The 12,090-nt window shown below is 40.6% G+C and overlaps 1 protein-coding gene across 4 annotated transcripts in view; it reads right to left on the reverse strand.

Moving 5' to 3' along the window:
- Positions 1 to 12,090, reverse strand: part of nkx2.2a (NK2 homeobox 2a) — a 34,115-nt gene that overhangs the window by 9,803 nt on the left and 12,222 nt on the right. For 2 of the 4 annotated variants that reach the window (XM_081722347.1, XM_081722349.1), the window contains exons 3-6: positions 6,396 to 6,479; positions 5,141 to 5,334; positions 2,398 to 2,733; positions 1,150 to 1,485 (exon numbers count right to left, since the gene is read on the reverse strand). The gene's annotated coding sequence lies outside the window, so the exon portion shown is untranslated. The remainder of the gene's footprint in view (positions 1 to 1,149; positions 1,486 to 2,397; positions 2,734 to 5,140; positions 5,335 to 6,395; positions 6,480 to 12,090) is intronic. The other 2 variants (XM_081722348.1, XM_081722351.1) reach the window with 2 other exon arrangements.

Raw genomic sequence — 12,090 nt, forward strand, 5'->3', positions numbered from 1 at the left:
AGGTGAACACCTGGTGTATTAACAGGTGATTGCTCTACCCAGTGACAAAACAGGTAAAATATTTTGATGGTATTTGCTTTTTACTGCTGCCAGCTAACTACTTGTGCTTGCTTGGAAACAGCTACCAACCAAACATATTTGTAGATAAAATTCATCCAGTGATAAGAAATGTCACGTATTTTTTTCCCCTTCATAAACATTAAAATAAAGGTTCAATGTTAAAATAAATCTAACTTAAGGTTAATAAATCAATCTCAAGGTTGTCTTTGTTAAGGTACTGTTATCATTAAAGGCAAATCAGGTCAACCAACGTGGGGTTGCTGAAACGAAGTTTTCACAAGTGCATTTCAGATATATCTGCTGTTACACTTTTCACTTTTCAGTGTGGACATATTGATATGGAGGCCACAATTTGATGTCAATCGACAAAAACAAACCTAGAAGCCAAAGAAAAAAACTAAACTGAGGCCATAGTAGAGAAGCAAGATGTGATAGTTCTTTGAGTGTGGCATAGAAGCAGAATACATTAATCAGTGAATTAATCCGATGACTTTGGCACAAACAATACGTAAGGGTGAACAACTAACTATTCACAAACAATGCAGCAAATATTCGACATCTACCATAGCTGCACCTTTTCACAGATGACTTGTGATTCAATAAGGGGTAAAATCAGTGTGATAGCAACCATCAGGATAAAGCTTTACTGCTGATTAGGTGTGCTGCAATCATTGCTGAGCAGCTCAATTTGGAATGACCTATTGTACCAGCTGGGGTGAGAATCAAAACCTACCTGTACTCAGCTCATGTACACCACACAGAGCACAAACAGATCAAGTGAAGTCAAGGAGGCTGATATCAACAAAATGTCCAATAAATGAATGGACAACAATTATCTGTGTTTAGATTACTAAATTACCGCGCTACCGCTTTATATTTCCAATATTGTAATATGCTCTCTTTGGTATTGGGATATTATATAATTCCTGAATACTCTAAACTCTTTTGCAGTAAAACTGCTTTCTGCCAAACTATGAAGAACCTCTATGATACACCTAGAAGATAATGGGGAAAAAGGAATTAGACATCTTCCACCAGAAATCATGCTTCATGCAAATAAACATTCTGCCTTAAATCATGCTGCTTTACCTGGTGTTTAGCCTCACTGTATTCTCTGCAGTTTACTGTATCCGAGAGCTGGCCATAAGTACAAGAGGCTGTCGCACTTTGCGTCTGGGGCTGCCGGAGTCGCTGGCTTGCCTTCCATCGCCAGGTCCTGAGGCCAGTCAGGTCAGCTGGAGCCTCCATACTGCTTTCTATCCCCACTGCTCCTCTCAAATGGTGAGGAAGACTTCATCTTCACACACAGAGTAGCTCCTGCACCTCTCCTGGGTCAGTTCTTCCCCGCAAACCCTTGCCCATGCATCTGGATTCCGGACGGTTATGCCAGCAGCACAAACTGCTACCACCATCCATGCAGACGGACTGCCAAAATATTTCATAGCAGTTTACACTTCAGTAGGCTGTAGACTCAAATAACAAATGGAAAACAGAATTATATTTCAGGTTGAAATTATCGTTTGCCTGTGTATTGTAGCAGGGGCAAAATAAGAGCACATTAAGTAATCTTCCTTCGCAACATCAAAGTGTACCAAGTGCTTACTCCACATTTCAAAAGAAGCTTTCATTTTGTTTCAGTGGCTTACTCTTCTGATGTACTTCAAAATCTCCATCTTGTCTTAGACTTTTTTAATAAATGATCAAATGCTCAGACAGTATTTGTTCCTAAAAGACACAAGTCCATCCAAACTTCTATTCAAAATATAATTTTAGAGATAGTAACCTAATTTTCCATTAATCGAGAAGCTGATGATAATATTGTCTAATAGTCTTGTCTGATAATACTGAACACAATAGTTGTGTTGAATGACTGAACAACTGACATTAAGTTGTATTAACTTTCAGATAGTGGGCTCCTATAGTGGAGAATTATATTTTCAGAAATGCAGCATCTCACTTGTTAATGACTAAGGTAAACTACCAGCTTTCTTGACTTTTAAAATTTTTGAGTCATTATGATATATATATATATATATATATATATATATATATATATATATATATATATATATGTGTGTGTGTGTGTGTGTGTGTGTGTGTGTGTGTGTGTGTGTGTGTGTGTGTGTGTGAGTGTGTGTGTGTGTGTGTGTGTGTGTGTGTGTGTGTTTATGTGTGAGCGTGCGTGTGTGTATGTGTGTGTGTATCTCAGCTTGGGTCTGTTTATTAGACAGCATGAGAGTACTTCCTTTTTGAATCAAAGGTGGGCTCGTGTTTTTCTCCAGGTAGAAAGGCTATACAAAGGGAGAAGACCTGTATTAAGGCAGTTGTAAGACTCACCTTGAACCAGAGATCACCCCAGAAAGACATCCATTGCCCATCTGCTTTTTCTGAAGCCTTTTAATTATCACATCCAAATAAAAGCAGAGAAGAAGAGCAAGAAATTAATTGTGTGTCCTACAGATGGGCAGACAAATTTCAGGATAATTGTGTAGTAAATATACACTTTATCCTGGGCCTATGATGGCAATTAGCATGTTTTGTGGAGAGGTGAAAACTTTCCTCTAAAGCGGTCAAGATGACAATTTGTGACGATAGATGGAAGTCCATTTGTGAAGGGAATCAAATTTGCCGTCCATTCTTCAGTGGTGAAAGGATGCTTTTATTAGGTGATATCTATTAAAGAATCAAATGCAAAGGGCCAATGAAGAACTCATCTTCAAGTAACCTTAATTGGCTTTCTCTTATTGATGCATATAACTGCAACTCCACAATGAAGGCCAAAAATCCCATCCAAATTCACCATTCACAGTGGGGCAAAGCGCACTTTAGCTTCAATTAATAAGAAAAACGAATGAACATAAAAGCCTTCAAGCATTTATCTAGCAAATCTCACTGCATCTTCATACCACAGGCAAACAACACAATAATATTTACAAAACCTATACTTTGGTTTTTTGAAAATGGGTATAAATTTCACAAAATGATTCATTATATTTTGTCACTGGTATGACACCTCAACCTCTCTTTAAGAGTCCATCTGATGCCTCATCTGGTCTAGTCATAAAGCAGATTTAAAGCAAACTACAATGAGCAAAGGGTGGGGAGAGAGAAGAAGTGAGGTCAAAGAACATGTGCATAATACGGATCTGGAAGATCCCGGATAAAGAGGTGTACATTTAAAAAGCCTTAAAACCCACGGAAATGATTTGATATTTGAGGGAATGCAATTTGAGCCGAACGTTCTACTTTCCTTTATCAGACAAGTACAGTGGAAATACATATACACACTGAAGCAAATGCATGTATCTGCTTGGCAGGCCTGTGTGTTATGAGGCTCATCCAGACTGGGCTCTGGAACTAGCATCTGTCAAAAGGAAAGTGTAAGTACTTATCTGTCAAGGTTTGAAACAAAAAAGCAAAAGGGAATCACAGAAGAAACCACACATCCTTATCATGTCGGTTCTTGGGTTTGTGCTCAGCTGGTGGATTGACTCAGTCCATGGTAGATCTCAGCTTCGTGAACATCAGTAATACCTGTTCTACAGGGACAGGTATGTGTAAAAAGTAAAACCCCCGCATTTGCATTTATTGCTCAACTATGAAGCAAGCTGAATTCTGCCCTAGTTGGTCACCATAGTGACATTTACTCTGCCTCCTCCCGGCTCCTCCTCTTCGCTGCCATCTAGTGGTCTTAGGCTCACTGAGCACAGGGACTGCTGCTCAAAGTACAGTAGGGTACTGCACGCAGCACCACGTCTCCCAGGTAATTATTTCCTTTATTCACAGGCCACAAACAGACACATTCTCAATGGCCGCCATGTAATGGGCCATTATTTGAATAAATGGGGGTAATGGCATAAGGTTGGTGACCCCCTCAGTGCGCCGGGCCTCTCCATGCAGGCACACCTGCCGAGACAAGGTAACGTTTATCACTGACACCTTTCAGGGCAGCGAGAGAAAAGAGAGCCAACACTGAGGTGAAGGTCAGGGCCGCAGTGTCACAACGGGCCATCCGCATCCAAAATTCAGCCATTTGCAAAAGCCACACTCTTGTGGTTGCCAGGCTACCGCCTAATAAAGGTGGCGAAACGTGGCGTCAGGGAAAACAGAGGTAAGATGTTGACTTTGGGATAAGTACCTCTTGAAACGAAACAGCACCACCACATCACATTCTAAACATTTTTCAGAGGTGAACTTTAAATGGCCTGCAAGCTGGAGGGGAGAAAAATATCTTTGTGTTCTGCAACTCTCCCGGTCACCCACATTTGCATAGCAGTTGGGTTAGTTAAGGACAATTAATTACTAATGTTTTAATTACACCACATGAATGGGATAATATCATTCCTGCTGTTTTTAGGTGTATTTCCCTAGTGCATTAGAGTGCACATGCTTGATACAGGAGCGCTCGGATGTCTACTTATTAAAGTAAACAAAAAGATAATTATATGTTCTCTTGCTGAATGTTGGCGTGGTGGGTACTTACAAAGTCATCGTTGAAATGGTAACTGGAGAGGATATGGCACTTCATAGATAATGTAGTAGTTACCTTAGCCACTGCTCTGCACACTCAGGCCAGAGTCCACCCTCCCTCTCTGCCTCTCTGGTGTAGCATCAAGGGAACAGGGGTCAAAAAATTGTTTTGCTGGCACTTGCAGCTGCCAATCACATGTGATGTGAAGGGACTCTCACAGGAGTTCCGTATAAGGCACCTCTCGCACCGTACACCCATCTGAGAGTGGGCTCCCTCAGTTCATAGCAACATATATTTGACAAAGTGCAGCAGGTACGTAGGCTGCCAAACTCACTGCCAGAAAAGATGCTCCCTACGCCTGAACTGGAAAAGAGGGCCCACATACAAAAGCTCTGCTCCAGGGTGAAGAAGAACCATGTTGTAGGAGATCATGGGTAGGAGATCTTCATTATATAAGCATGAGGAGAGGATTTGGTAAAAATATAAACATGTCAATCAGTTGCTTAGTTACCAAGAAAATGAAAACACCATAGTGTGCTCATCCCACAACAGTTTTGCTCATCAGTACAGAAGCGCCTACTACAAGCATGATTTAGGTTTCCTTCCTACCTGTGATCTTGGCCAGGATCCTGAAGATGGGACTCGATGTGTTTTCACTGACAGAAAAGAACCGCATCGCTCTTGACATATTTCTCATGTGACATGCCATCCACTCACTTCACCGTAGAGCCATAGGTCTTTACCTCACTTGTGTATGTGCACAAGACGGTGATGAGAACAGCAGAAGTTTGGCAGGACCTGTGCTGGAATTAACATTGTATAAGTACTGCTGTGATACTTGTCATTTCTGCATAAAAAAAAATAAAAAATTATATGATCTAATATGGGGACATAGGCCTGGCTGTTCAATTGAGATAACCTCAGGTTTTAAAACAGGCCCTTGGATTCAGAGAAAACCAAATAAAACAAATAATTTGAGAAGCAAAGCAATGTTTATGGCATAATGCACTGGATTTCTTTCCTTCTTATATTTTTATAAGTAGGTGAAAGCTGTATAAAATAGCTGCACTTTTTTCATGATAATTATTTTCATTTCTTGAAACCAACTACAGAGAAGACCATAGGCATTATGAATAAGATGCAGAGTGCAAATGAGAAGTGAAGCTTCATGTATCAATATTCCCACATCGGCTGTTTCATAACCAGAAACAACTGCTTGTTTCTTTGCTAGACATGCTCTTTGAGATAGATTAAACTCTCATATTAGTTTTCAGATTAATACTAGCAAGTCAGATAAATTACAACCAAAGCCACACGTTACCTGCAAGCAATAGATTTTTCCACTGATTGTAAATGTGCTCAGTTTGGCCTCACCTAAAGCACTTGTACAAGGGCCTGGAACAAGGCTGAGATGGTCTTCAGCTGAGTATGACTCAGAAGACATCTCTGATTAATCTCCTGGCCTCTGCTAAGGTTGTGATAATGAAACATTCCTGTAATGGAATTTGCTAAAAACATGAAGCTTGACCTTACTAAAAACAGACCCTACAAAGACAATGGTACAAGCTAGCTAGCCTTCCCTTTACAGATTACGCAAGAGACCAGACAGGTTGATACTGCTGGTTGTGAACATTACTAGAAGGGCTTTATTTGTACATATGCACTACACATTTATTCATACAGTTATATATTTTCTTTTGCCAATTTGCTGAATCTTAGTACCACTAGTCTGAGAGGGCAATGATCTCATGGTTCCTCTGAGGTATGCAAGGTCTGAGCCAGAGGTTACACAACCACTGCCCAGAGCTGCTACAGCACACCACTCTATTTTCTCTGTGAAAGCTTGACTGCAGGTTCTTCTTACATGTCATCCAGTCCTCCAGCTTTTGCCCATTTACCGGAGGCCCGTAGCATGCCGTATGACGCCCTTTAGCCGCTGGGACTTGCACTGAGATTTAAAGAGAAGAGAGTTTTTTTTTTCCCACGGGATTCTATTCAGCTAGAACATAAACACATTGTTGGTCTGGCAGCTAAGGAAATTCCACACGTGTCGGACGAACACATCTACAACTGAACACCCAAACAAACTGGAGACGTTTTCAGCAAGGTCTAACATACCTATCCAGACATTAAAAAAAAAAAGTGCTTTATTATAAAAAAAGAAGTCCTGATGATTGAGACTGGACATTGTACATGGAGCACTAGTTGCTGCCATGACTACTAAAGGATGGAAATGTGGAGCCAACTGACTCAGATGTGTGCAGGATGCACAGACAACTGATTCCCCCCTGCATAAGGCAAAAGGAGCAGAACAGCTTGCAAATACTGCAAGTGCTAATATAAAAACTTTATATTATTCAGTAGGATATGTTTGGAAAAAACGATATTTCACTGTTTGCAAAATGAACTATGAACTTCTCTACTGAAATAAGTAATTGTATGTCATTTTAGTTTTCAATGAAAGTCAAACATGGACTAGGGCAAAGAGCATTTGGTTGGCAGCAAAGACAGAAATCCTGTATGTGAATCTAAATAAAGTATTTAAAGTGTGTGTGTAGTATGTGTCTACAGATTTGTTTTCATGCCAAGGTTGCACACGTCTGAGAAAGAAAGGCCGAAAAGGGGTGCAAAGTATTCCCACAGGGTTCATAAGTTGGCAGCCCCAGTGAATCTTTCCCACAGCTGGGCTTCTATCCTCTGGTTCAGGGGTTGGTGATAAAAGCTGGGTGATGTCACCAGTGGGGTGTATTGACTGACCAAGGAGATGCAATTAAGGAGACGAAAACCCACAAAGTAAAAGCTGTGTACATAAAGAGAGGTCCTGGACAATAGGCAGGGCAGGACCCATTCAGGCCCACGTCCCTTGAGGACTGGCCAGGGGTCTTCGACAAGGACTGAGAGCGGTTGTTGAGAGGGGGCTGTGGGTGGGGTGAGGGAGGCTTGTGTTGGGAGACAAGCGTGTCCAGGGAAGAGGACGCTGGGTGTTGCTAGGATGTAGCCGAGTGGCTCTGAAGGGCCCGACGCTTGTTCTATGCAACAATCGAGGTGTCAGGCAATTACTGTGGATGACATCTCAAGGATGGCTGATGGGGGTTGCTAGAAGCTGCCTCTTCACATTGAACAACATGCAAACCAACAGCCATCTAAAAACATACATTCAGTTTTCTATCTATCACAATGTGCAGCTAAAGTGTAGCTAAATCAGTCTGTTTTGATGCGAAGACAGCTCTTAAATACATGATTCTCCACATCATGTGATATGGTAAAACTCTTTCATCTTCAGATGTTCGTGGCACCTTTTAACACACAGAACAATCAGCTGAACCTGTGTTAAAGAGCAAAGGAATGATTTATCATTCGAGTTGCTGCCAAACAATGCTGATCTTTTCTTATGTGTCAGTCCTGATTCAGAAGAAAAGAGTCTTTAATAGCTCTCCCCCTTCCCAATGATAATTGCCTTTTAACCAAGGTGCCACCACCTGGCGTACCCAATGCTGGGCCACAGAGCGCTGTCAACCTCTGGTTCTCTGCCTTTAATGTGCCCTTCTTCAGGACTCCAGGGTCTCCTTCACTTCAGGTAGGGTCACTCACCCTACATGCACCCCCCTCACAGTCCGGTCCAACCAGAGCCCAACTGCTGGCTTTGTCTCACAATAACGCCAACCTCATCTGACGCCCAGGTGTCACAGAAAAAAGTGGTACCCCTCTCTTGTTTCTTCATCAAACGGTCTTGCATTAGCATTTTCTCATTAGCCAGCCACTTTTATCATTCAAATTTGTAGATTATCGTTTGTCCTGCAGATGAACATGGGTTGCCCTTGACAACAAAGCAGTAGGGAGTGCGGCAGACAGGGCTCTATCCAACACCAAAGCCACCTGAGGTGATCCAGTGCCAATTACTTGACTGTTGCATATAGCAAGAAATGTTCTGGGATGTTGAGGGACGTCTCCAGGGGCAGTTTTCTCGTAATATGTAAATGTGTGGAACATTGTCTTTTTCATCTAAAGATTTGCTTCAGACCTCAAGCACACAACACATTTGCCTCAAAGCTGTTCACTTTATTTTTACTGCAATCTAGCACAATACAAAATGTTACAATGCGCTGTACACAAATGACTTATAAACGGAGTAGGCTACCTAGAAGGCCAAACGAAGGAAAGAATGATAAACCCCATTTAGTGTCTTCAGAGATGTGGAACACAGCGTTTGAGGTCTGCACTTACAAAACCCCCCTGCGAGAGCACGGTGCTCGCTCTGGTCTTGGCTCCTGGTGTGCGATCAAACGGCCAGCAGCAAAGCAGGCTGTGACAAGCACAGAGCAAAGACCAGCAGTTGATGGATGGTGTGCTGGAAATCGCCATCTCATTAAATCGCATGAACGAGGTCCAGCCTTCACGCACAGTCATACATCAAGAGTGGATGCATCCGAAATGCGCTTCATAGCTCTTGCTTGGGTTAAAGTAATTGGTACAGTGTATTCCTCAAAACATAGTTTATATTTTTCATTTGTGCAATTTTATTAACCAGGAATAATCACTTCAAAATGAATAGCACATTATTAAGTCTTCTAGTGGCCCTTAGGGTTTGTCTTTATCAGGGGTTTGTATCAGCGTGCAATTCATCTCCAGCCATTCTTCACTCGGAATATGTTTTATATGAGGTCCCATTTATCATCTCCTGTCAGCTCTTAAACGTAGCATTATTCACTCTAGAGTTATAAATTGGAATCATTAAACAGTTTTTCATTTAATCTGATGCAATAACGGCCTCTCCTTTATTGGCTTGTGAAAAGAAAATAGTAAATACAATTGTCTGTCAAGATGAGCTGAGATAGCGCCTGCTCCCTCGCCTCCCTGCTCGTGTGTGACTGAAATGAAATTAGGAGGCACGAAGAGGTAGGATCAATGTCAGAAGATTTGTTTGACTTTCAAAGTGAAGGGGACGAGGTTGAGCAGGGAATGCAGCAACAAGAGAACCGGAGCGGCGCCTCTGTGAACTCCATCACAAATACACAACATCGAGTCCTTTTTTACCATCGGATGAGTTACACCAATCAGATGCAATTCTTTTCAAGTTTGAAAGATGGATTTAACACACACACCCACAATAAATGCGCACAAAGCCTGCCATCAGTGAACTCAATTAGATGTGCAATAAAATCGTCTTGTTGTATTGCACAATGATGATCCAAAAAGCACTGACCTAATATGCAGCAAACTACCAACTAATGTAAAGAATTTAAAATAGCTGGACAGATTTGTGCCCCTGGCAATGACCCATTATAGTACATGAAGGCAGCAAAGTTTAGAAAAATGTGTTTTACATCTTCAGTGTGTCATCTGAGGATTTTATGCCATTCTTTCTGATTGTGGAGACATTTGATTACCCTGTCAAACCATATCTGAGATTTTCGCTCAGACAGCTTTACCCTAATGACCTCAACAAACTCCAGAGTTCCCCCCCCCCCCCCCCCAAAAAAAACAATACATTTTTTTTTAACCGCTAAGAAACTAAAAAGAATGGGAAAAGACTGCCACCTTCTGGCTAAACAGCTCAACTGCATGAGAGAACTTCACTATTATATTTAACCTTACCATTTCATTATAGGCTGACAAGTTAAGGTTAAATACAACAGTTATTCCCAGGTGCTTACACTTCTGTGGCCAGCATTCTCTGTCTGAATACACAAATGTGCAATTTTAATTATCATTCCAGTTTACTCAATATGGACTCCACTTTTGTTAGTACATCAAATAAATGTGAGAACAGTAGGTTACAACTGAGTTGATATATGTCTCCAGTTAAAAGCAGGAAGGTCTCCTATTTTTTCTTATTAAAAAGGGTTTGCATACGACACTTACGCTGAAAAACAAGTACTAAGAGGCAAGTACTAACAAGGCCAAAATGTTTTGATAAGTTGTGACCAGTCATCATGTAAGCCAAACCTGAAATTCCAACAGAAACATTAGAAGTAGGTGTATACATGTGCATATTTACCTGGGCACAATTGAAAATAGAAGCATGAGTGGGAACATGCAAGATTTGTTAGGCTGAAGGAATCTGAATGTCTAAAATTGCCCATTAGAGCAAGTTTGCCTTGTAAAAAGTCCTTCAGGGAAAGAGTTAGATTAATAAAAAATATTTGTTTATAAAAAGAAAAAGACTGCCTCTCTAAAAATTAATTAAATGATTATCTAACTATCCTTGAGCGTAAGTCATTCAAAGTCTATGACCTGCACAACTATTTAGAGCCATTGAGAGTAGTTTGAAAGGCGAAAGGTCAACTATTGGTGGTAGAAACAAAAATTGTTCACATGCATTAACAAGTGTACAAGTGGAGGTTGTTCAATCATAAAGCCAAAGTTCAACATTATTTTAAAAGAGTACTTTGAATTTGGCTTTACTGTTCACAGCTTTTTGACCTAGACCTCATTTAATTTGAAATTTAAAATTAAGAAAATTTCACATTTTTCTACAGTTGTTGCTGCATTGCCAACATCTTCATTGGTGGGAAATGCTCTGCACATCCTTGGGATTTAGCAATGTATTGTGAGTCCATCACTTAGGTTCTCAAAATCCAAAACATTTAGGTGCGCCCCTCCCCCCCCTCCCAAAAAAAAGAAAAAAGAAAAAAAAAGCTAGTTCTTTTTTAATTTATCTACATTTGTTTAAATGTATTTGACTGCTACACAACAAATGGTATTCATATTTGGTATAGCTCTGCTTGGACACATCCACCACTGCAGAAAGTGCAAAATTTGGACATTAAAAAAGACAATAGAGTTCAAGACACAATAATAGATGAAAAACAGGGTGAGCATTAAGACAAGGTAGACATTACATTTCAGATATCCACAAGCATAGCTGTGTGTGTAGTTGTATAGCTGCATGTCTAGATACTGTGATTTATGAACCATTATGCTTTAATTGGAAGAGGAGCATGTATTGTGCGGTGTATGCAATCATTTCAAAACGGAAAAGTCTAATTATCCAGGGGTGAAATAACACCTAAGCAGATCATACCCATTTCAAAACGACTCATATTCATGTTCTGAATCAGTCATTTAAACTAATAAGCATGTTTTGATAGTTTACATTCTCTAATGTGCTCAGATCTACAAGTTCAAAAAGAGCCATTAATTAAGTCATTAATTAATAACTGTAAGTGATGAAGCTTTATTCCCCAGTGGCGTGCAGTCCATTATGCAGGTAGGTACTCTCTGTATAGCCCCCCTCTCCTTATAGAAACTACATACATAATGTTCCCTTTCGTGGCTGAGAGTTAGAGATGGAGTTGGCTGAACTGAATGATTACGAAATTTTCAATGAAGGGTACCCTTAAAAATGGCTTGTGAATTAATACGCCATAATGTACGACTCACCTGCAGTCATCAATCGTAGCTAGTTGGCTAAGGTAGCAAACAGTGACTTATGACTAATAAATACTATATTACTGATGACAGAAGGGGTGGACTGTTATAGGTCAGCCCCTGGCATTCATTTCATTGGTCAGATTTTCTGTCATTTTCCTAATAGACTTTACATTACAGGATTATAA

The sequence above is a fragment of the Electrophorus electricus genome, chromosome 10, assembly GCF_041902795.1.
Source record: "Electrophorus electricus isolate QZ-2024a chromosome 10, ASM4190279v1, whole genome shotgun sequence".
In the NCBI taxonomy this organism is placed as follows: domain Eukaryota; kingdom Metazoa; phylum Chordata; class Actinopteri; order Gymnotiformes; family Gymnotidae; genus Electrophorus; species Electrophorus electricus.